Source organism: Malurus melanocephalus, unplaced genomic scaffold (genome assembly GCF_030028575.1).
Source record: "Malurus melanocephalus ecotype Western Australia unplaced genomic scaffold, MMel_1.1 scaffold_23, whole genome shotgun sequence".
In the NCBI taxonomy this organism is placed as follows: domain Eukaryota; kingdom Metazoa; phylum Chordata; class Aves; order Passeriformes; family Maluridae; genus Malurus; species Malurus melanocephalus.
In genome coordinates, this window is record NW_026623255.1 from 3,444,014 (window position 1) to 3,450,711 (window position 6,698).

The window sequence follows — 6,698 nt, forward strand, 5'->3', positions numbered from 1 at the left end:
AGTTAAGACCTGAATAGTGGAGGGCCTTTGCAGAAGGAGACCAAGAGAAAAAAAGAAAGCAATCCCAAAGCTTTAGAAACTAAAGGAAGAACCTGTTTTTTCTAGCCCCCTGAAGTAAGGTTGTCATATGTTTAAAGTACGCCCTTTCTGTCCTTTAAAAATATAATTTACTTCTGAGAGACACTGTTTCCACTGAAGTGCAGATCTATATTCCTCTCAAACAGCACCGATGAAGTCCAAAATTGATTGGTGAAGGTAACATTCTTCAGGAATAACTCCTTAGGCCACTCACAAGCCCACGTTGCAATTTAGGAGTCTATTAAAGCAAACTTAACAAATATAGCACCTCTGAGGAGACTGGGCAGCAAATATTTCCCACCTGGGCAATTAAACAAAATGACAGAAATCATGGGCTGATACTCAGGATACAGGAAGGAACATGATYTTTTTTATTCTTTCCCCAATAGTATTTTTGCATATCCTACATAAGGTTTTGCTTTCTAATAAATATTCAGGAAGATAATTCAAAACAGTGGAGCAAGAATAATTCCAAAATTTCTATGAACTCTTTCTCCTGGGTGTTTTTAAATAGTCATATTTGAAAACTTATAGTATTTTATTCTGCTGTTTAACTACTTTACATGTTAATGTTCACATGGAGAAACAATGTCATACGTATGTCACATAACTTCCCTTTTATGGATCTTGGTGATACTAGGATGAGGCCAAAATGACTACTTCCCRAAATTTGTTAAGCTATGCAATGCACCTATAAAATTTGCCCCTAAATGTTGCTAATGATAAGAGAAATGCATTTGATTCTTCTATGAAGCATCTGCCTGGAATCCACACAAAACAGTGTTCAATAAAGCTACAGGAAAGTACTGTTTGCCTGAATTAAGAGGCTGAAGACCCACAGGACCATACTGGCAAAATGGACAGGAATGCTTTCACGTCTTGCTGTTACAAATKACAAAAATGAAATGCCACTGGAAATTTAGCCTCGTTGTTATATATGTGAGAGTTTGTACCYTGGAGGTTCATCAGTCCTGGATTTTCCTCTGCCTCCATCACACAGAGTCTGTCTAATGCTTGACAAGCTTATACATTGAAGTGATGATGCAGAAATGTATTTACAAGCTCCTCTGGATAAGTCATCAGAACACTTTGCTACTTTCAATGTACAAATTATACCTTTTGGTCATCACTGCTGTCCACTGAATGGTGTGTTTTCTGGCGAATTTTTTGCCTTTGTGTTGCCTGCACAGAAAATTGTGATTTCAAGATCATGAAGCTTCTGCTGTTGTTATACATTGGGCCAAAGGGAAGAAAGAAGGGGRAAATACCTTTCAAGTGATGTTATAACAGGACAATCAACTTTAATAAACAGAGAGATTTAAAGCCAACTGTTCTCTSTTTAAATCCCAGTGCAAATCTAATCTAATCTAATCTAAAGAGGCTTTAGGGCCTTGACTTGCATCTTGTTGTTGTTATTGCATAYATGTTATGATAGTCATCAGTTTAGTAATCTGTGGATATATAGAAGTAGAAACAAAATAGTACTTCTTAAGTTTCCCTGCTCCTAAATGCTTCATGGCAGGTGTGCCAGWTTTAACTACAAAAGCAATTGTTGGAGGAACATTCTACGTGGCTTTGTCACCGAGATGACGAAGATGGAAGTGCTAAGTTGTTGCCAAGGATTTTAGGAGAAATAATACGCTCTTCACCTTTTGTGACAAATATGRAATGAGGGCATTTGTAGTTTAACTCTTCAGGAAAGCCACGCAAGTTTACAGTGAGACTGTAAAAGGATACTGAACATCAGATGTTTCCAGTAGCACTTGAATGAAGCAATATATTTGTAAGAAATGCACCATTTGCAAGTGAAAATGGACATTTAATAATTATCCATACTGCAGGATTCCTTGTACATGAATCTACCATATTAAAGGCAATCAAATTGCAGATGACTGTGATGTGGACAGCTGGGAGCAAATCCTGCAGGAGGAGCACGGCTGGGGATGGCTTCTGAACAGCAGTGTAAACAAAGGTTCATTTCTGTACAACTACTACTACTAGGAAATATTTACATTGTGATACGGGCTCAAAAGGCCAAGATTAAATATGAGTCTTGTTTGTGCCAGGCACTGTGTGTAAACATCTGTGAAGACAGTCTCTACCCTGAAAAAGCTTCCAGGCTAAATGCAGAAAGGTTAGGCTGCTTCACTTCCTACCATTGTTAGAATCACATTTCTATTTGTCTTGGTCAAGATTAAGAAGGGAGAGGGAATAAATTATCAACTTCCTTTTTTTTTCCCACCCCCCTAAAAATCTGTTATTTGCAAGTTTCTTTTTCTCACTTCATGCTCTTTGCCTTCACAAAAGTGGAACTGTGATWCTGAAAGCCTTACCATCCGTGTGCAAGTGGCCAGGGCATTTTCATGGCCACACATATTGATGGGGCAATGTAAGCAATAACAGAGATAAAGTTAGAAGTGGCTCTGGAGTAAAAAGACCAAGCAGCCCAAAACCTTGAAATGTAGCTTGAAACAGATTATCGATAGCTCTCTAGTGACACTTTGAGGCCGTTTTTATGTACTGAAACTAAAATACTTTTCCCTCTTTCAAGTGGCTATTTTGAACATAGACAGCAAATTCCAACATGGGAGTACCGTGGTTTTATGGAAAGGAAGGAAGGTGTCTAGTTTAGGAAGAATATTTGAATTTAGAGATATGATTTTTCTTTCAGGGGTTATTAATTCTTTATCAAAAGCTATCTTCAGCTTTATCAAGTACTGGTATATTAAAGTACAGAAATTAAGATTTCTTCATAGATTTTCTTTTCTGATAAGAAAAGACCTTAAACTGAATTTTCCAGTTATAATTTGTGATTCCCAAGAGTTTTAGTAAGAAGTTCGTCATCTAAATTGTGTTTCAAAACTACAGATATTGAAAGAAAACATACGTATTCCAGTTGTCTTAGAATGGAACTACTAGAAAATTGGTTCAGATCCTTCATCTGGAACACTGTGATGAAACAGCAGYCTTATAAGATGAAATGAATGTGTATATTGTGCATTAAATGAAGAAAAGAAATAAAAGAAAATAAAGAAGAAAATAAATAAAGAAGAAAAAAACATGTTTATTATTTCATATTTATTTTCATATGGCATTGAAAAATGTGGCCTCACTGATTTGTAAAWTTGATTGTGTTCACTGTGATTTCTAGCACATTATGCCAAATTTACCACAGGCACTTACCTGAAAATCACAAGTTTAAAAACTTTGCTAAATTTTCTTCTAACACAGACAGGAATGGTAGTGCAGGGATTGCCTGATGACATTTTCACCATCATGTTGCATAAATCAACTAAAGTGGTAAAAATGCTTGTGGTTTGGCTATATTTATAGTCTCTGTATTGCTAACCRCATGGGAGAGCTATGGGAGGGAATTTCCCTAAAATTGTTATAGCCAACATAACCACTGGGACATCGAGCATTTGTTGCTACCAAGAGTGTTAAACTTGGAAAACTCTCTCTCCAACATGCCAAGGGGGGGAAAGTAGTGAAGAGAGTAATACTAAAAGTAGTAGTCAAAGGATTTCACACAGCTTTAGGAAATTAGCTGAACAATTTCTGAGTCATTAGTGAAAGCTTTTGATAACAAAAAGAAATAGGATGATCTGGAAAACTAGAGGATAAATCCAATACCTGTTTTAGGGTTTCACAAAAGATTTGGGAAAAATAAGATTAAAAAAGGTAAAAGATTGAGAAACCAAATGTCGAAGAGTGTAAAARCAAAAAGAGAGGGACTGACAGGACAAAGAGACATGGGGGTTGAGTGCAACCACAACACAATGAAACAAGAACTGGGGAAATGACAGATGAAGCAGCATACAAAGATATGAACTGAAAATACTCTAGAGAAAATGTATTTTTAGGTGGATAAAATWGTAAGAAATAGTCAAGATCAGCTACACAAGGACAAACTATTTCAATTCCATATTATTTTCTCTTCTGACAGTATACCCAGTCTAGCAGTTCAGTGGGAATCAGGAGCTGTAACAGATCTTGACTTCAGTAACAYTTTTGATGCTGTCCTGTGCAACATTCTCATAAACACAGCCAGGGAAATAAGAACTAGAAAAAGAGGTGTTGAGAAAAGTCATCTTAAAAAATAACCTCAATGTATAGCAGTCAATGGTTTGCTGCTATACTGGGAGGGCTGGAAATRCTCATAAAAGGGAACTCAGAATACTCATAATGCACATGACAGASATAGTCCAAAAATCATGCAGAAGTTCAGCAAAGGACTGTGCTTCAGAAAAAGAAATTTAATTCAGAAACAAGAAAATGGAGAGTGCACAAGCAACAGGAAAGGAGCCTAGGGTCAAGGTGGTTCRCAGGCAGTATTAGTCAAGCATTAGTCCTCTTTCAAGTGCAATGACAAGGGCCCAGCAGGGTTGATTTGAGCATCTTATAAGAAAAATACACTTTAAGAACAGTTCTAGTTTTTCCTTTGAGTGTATAATACCTAATGCAATAGAGTCTACCTCTTAGACTGAATAGTTAACATGTTAAAAYATCATATTATTAAATATTATAAACAATTGAATAATTTCCAAAATCTGTTTCTGCTTAGAGACCTTACTGATAGCAACATTAAGAATAATATGTGGCTCTGTTAGTGCATGTGTATTTTTATTTAGTTGGATGTTTATACATATGTATCTCATGAGATAAATTCTGGACAGCTGTTATTGTACCCTCCCTTTCCTGTACAACTTTTACTGCAGCACAAGACAAAGTTTTCCCTGATCTCTCAAGGCCTTTTGGAGATCACTACATTGAATTAAAATTCTAGAGCAAAGATGTRTCGGTAGGGAAGGGAGCTTGAGCTAAACATTTTGACCACAGCTGGCATTAAGATAGGATGAAGACCAATTGTACTTTTTAACCTCAAACCTCCACAGAGTTTTCTACAACTTTCCTTCTGTGTAACCTGTTAGACCATTGAATTATACTTGTAGTCAGAAATCCTTTCCTAAAAGTTAAGGAAAATCCTCTTTATTACAAAACATATTAATTATTTTTTGTGCTGCCTCCAGTTGACACAGGGAACAACTGATTTCTCTTTATTATTACCTCTCATGTGATGCAAATGCAAACTAAACTCTTAATTCTCCATATTTCTCCATGTTTGTAGTACACAAACCCAACTCCTTTCTATGTAAATCTTGTGTATTGCCTTCCTTAAAATGCATAGCCTATATAGAAAACAAATTGAAAGCAAAACAGCACTGAAGTATTGCCACATTGGTTTCATAAGAAGGAACTGTTTTTCCTGTAGGAGGGTCCCCATCCTTTAGCATCTGCTATTAAGCCACATTAATTTTTTGTGGTGACCAAAAGTAAAAGGATACTGCTAAATACAGCAATTTACATATCTGAAAGTATAGATATATATTATAATCTATGGTGGATCTGCAGCAAATATATTATGTACCTAAATAGTGTTGCAGAGTGTTGCTGCACCCCATGGGARACATGTCCATAACATGCTGCCCAACAGCACAGATTAGTAAGAAAATAACAATTTTAAACAGAGGGAAATGCTCGTCATTCCTCACTGAGGTCCCCCTTTTTTGTCTGTTCTTCAGGTGCTAAAATCAGATCCACATTTTCATAGTCTATAACCACTTTTCTATATACACCCTGCATAATATAGTGTGTGTATATAAAACAGATGTACATATAAAGAGAGTCTACAACCAGCTTGCYTACCCAACTGTACTAACTGGGCTTGAAAATATTGTGGGTTTCAGGCTGCTTTCGGTTAGGTGTCTCATCACTACTTTATTTTCTGTATTAYGTCTACTACACAGTACTTCATTTGATGATTTCTCCTAGTGTATACATTTTAACACTCTCCTCTGAGTCCAACTGGGCTTGTTTCAAGGAAAATTCAGGGGTCTTCTCCTATGCATGTATTTTCATTAATCACAGAAGTGCCAGCACAGAGAGTGGTAAATCACTCTGTGAGGAGTAATCACTGTGGTCTGATCAGGGTGGAGACTGAGATTCCCCGATCTCAGACTCCTGTCAGTCTCAGCATTTCACAACAAACTTGTTTTTCTGCTTTTTTTCTTTTAAAAGTATCAAAAWTTCTCATTTAGAGAACAGAATCAAGGATTTTTTTAGGAATTGACTTAAGGATGTCTGTTATGAGCCTGGTTTCTTCTTAAAACAAGGAAATATGAAGTACAAAGCTAAGGTTTAGAAACTGTCGAAAATAGTTACACACAAAAACTTAATTTCTTTTAAAAAASCACACCATTTATGGAAGCTGGAATAATTTAATCCTAAACATGAAGGCCAGGTAAATGTACCTGCCACAGCTGTCATGCAGGTTTAAGTATTTCCTTCCCCTACTGTGCCTGTAACCATCTGAGACATGGTTATTTATGAGGTAGATCAGGAAARAAAACAGTAAAGCAGTGTTCTTCAKAACAAAGCAGAATGAGKTTGATRTCTCTCAAATCCCTATAATTCAGGTAACAAAGTAGGAATGAAGAAGAGACAGGACTTTTGTGTGCTCACAATGCTGCAGTCCCAGGAAAATATGCTTTACCTGATGCTGGTTTGCCATACAACCTCAGGCAAATGATTAGTCCAGTGTTTTAGAAGTGTTCTGTGAT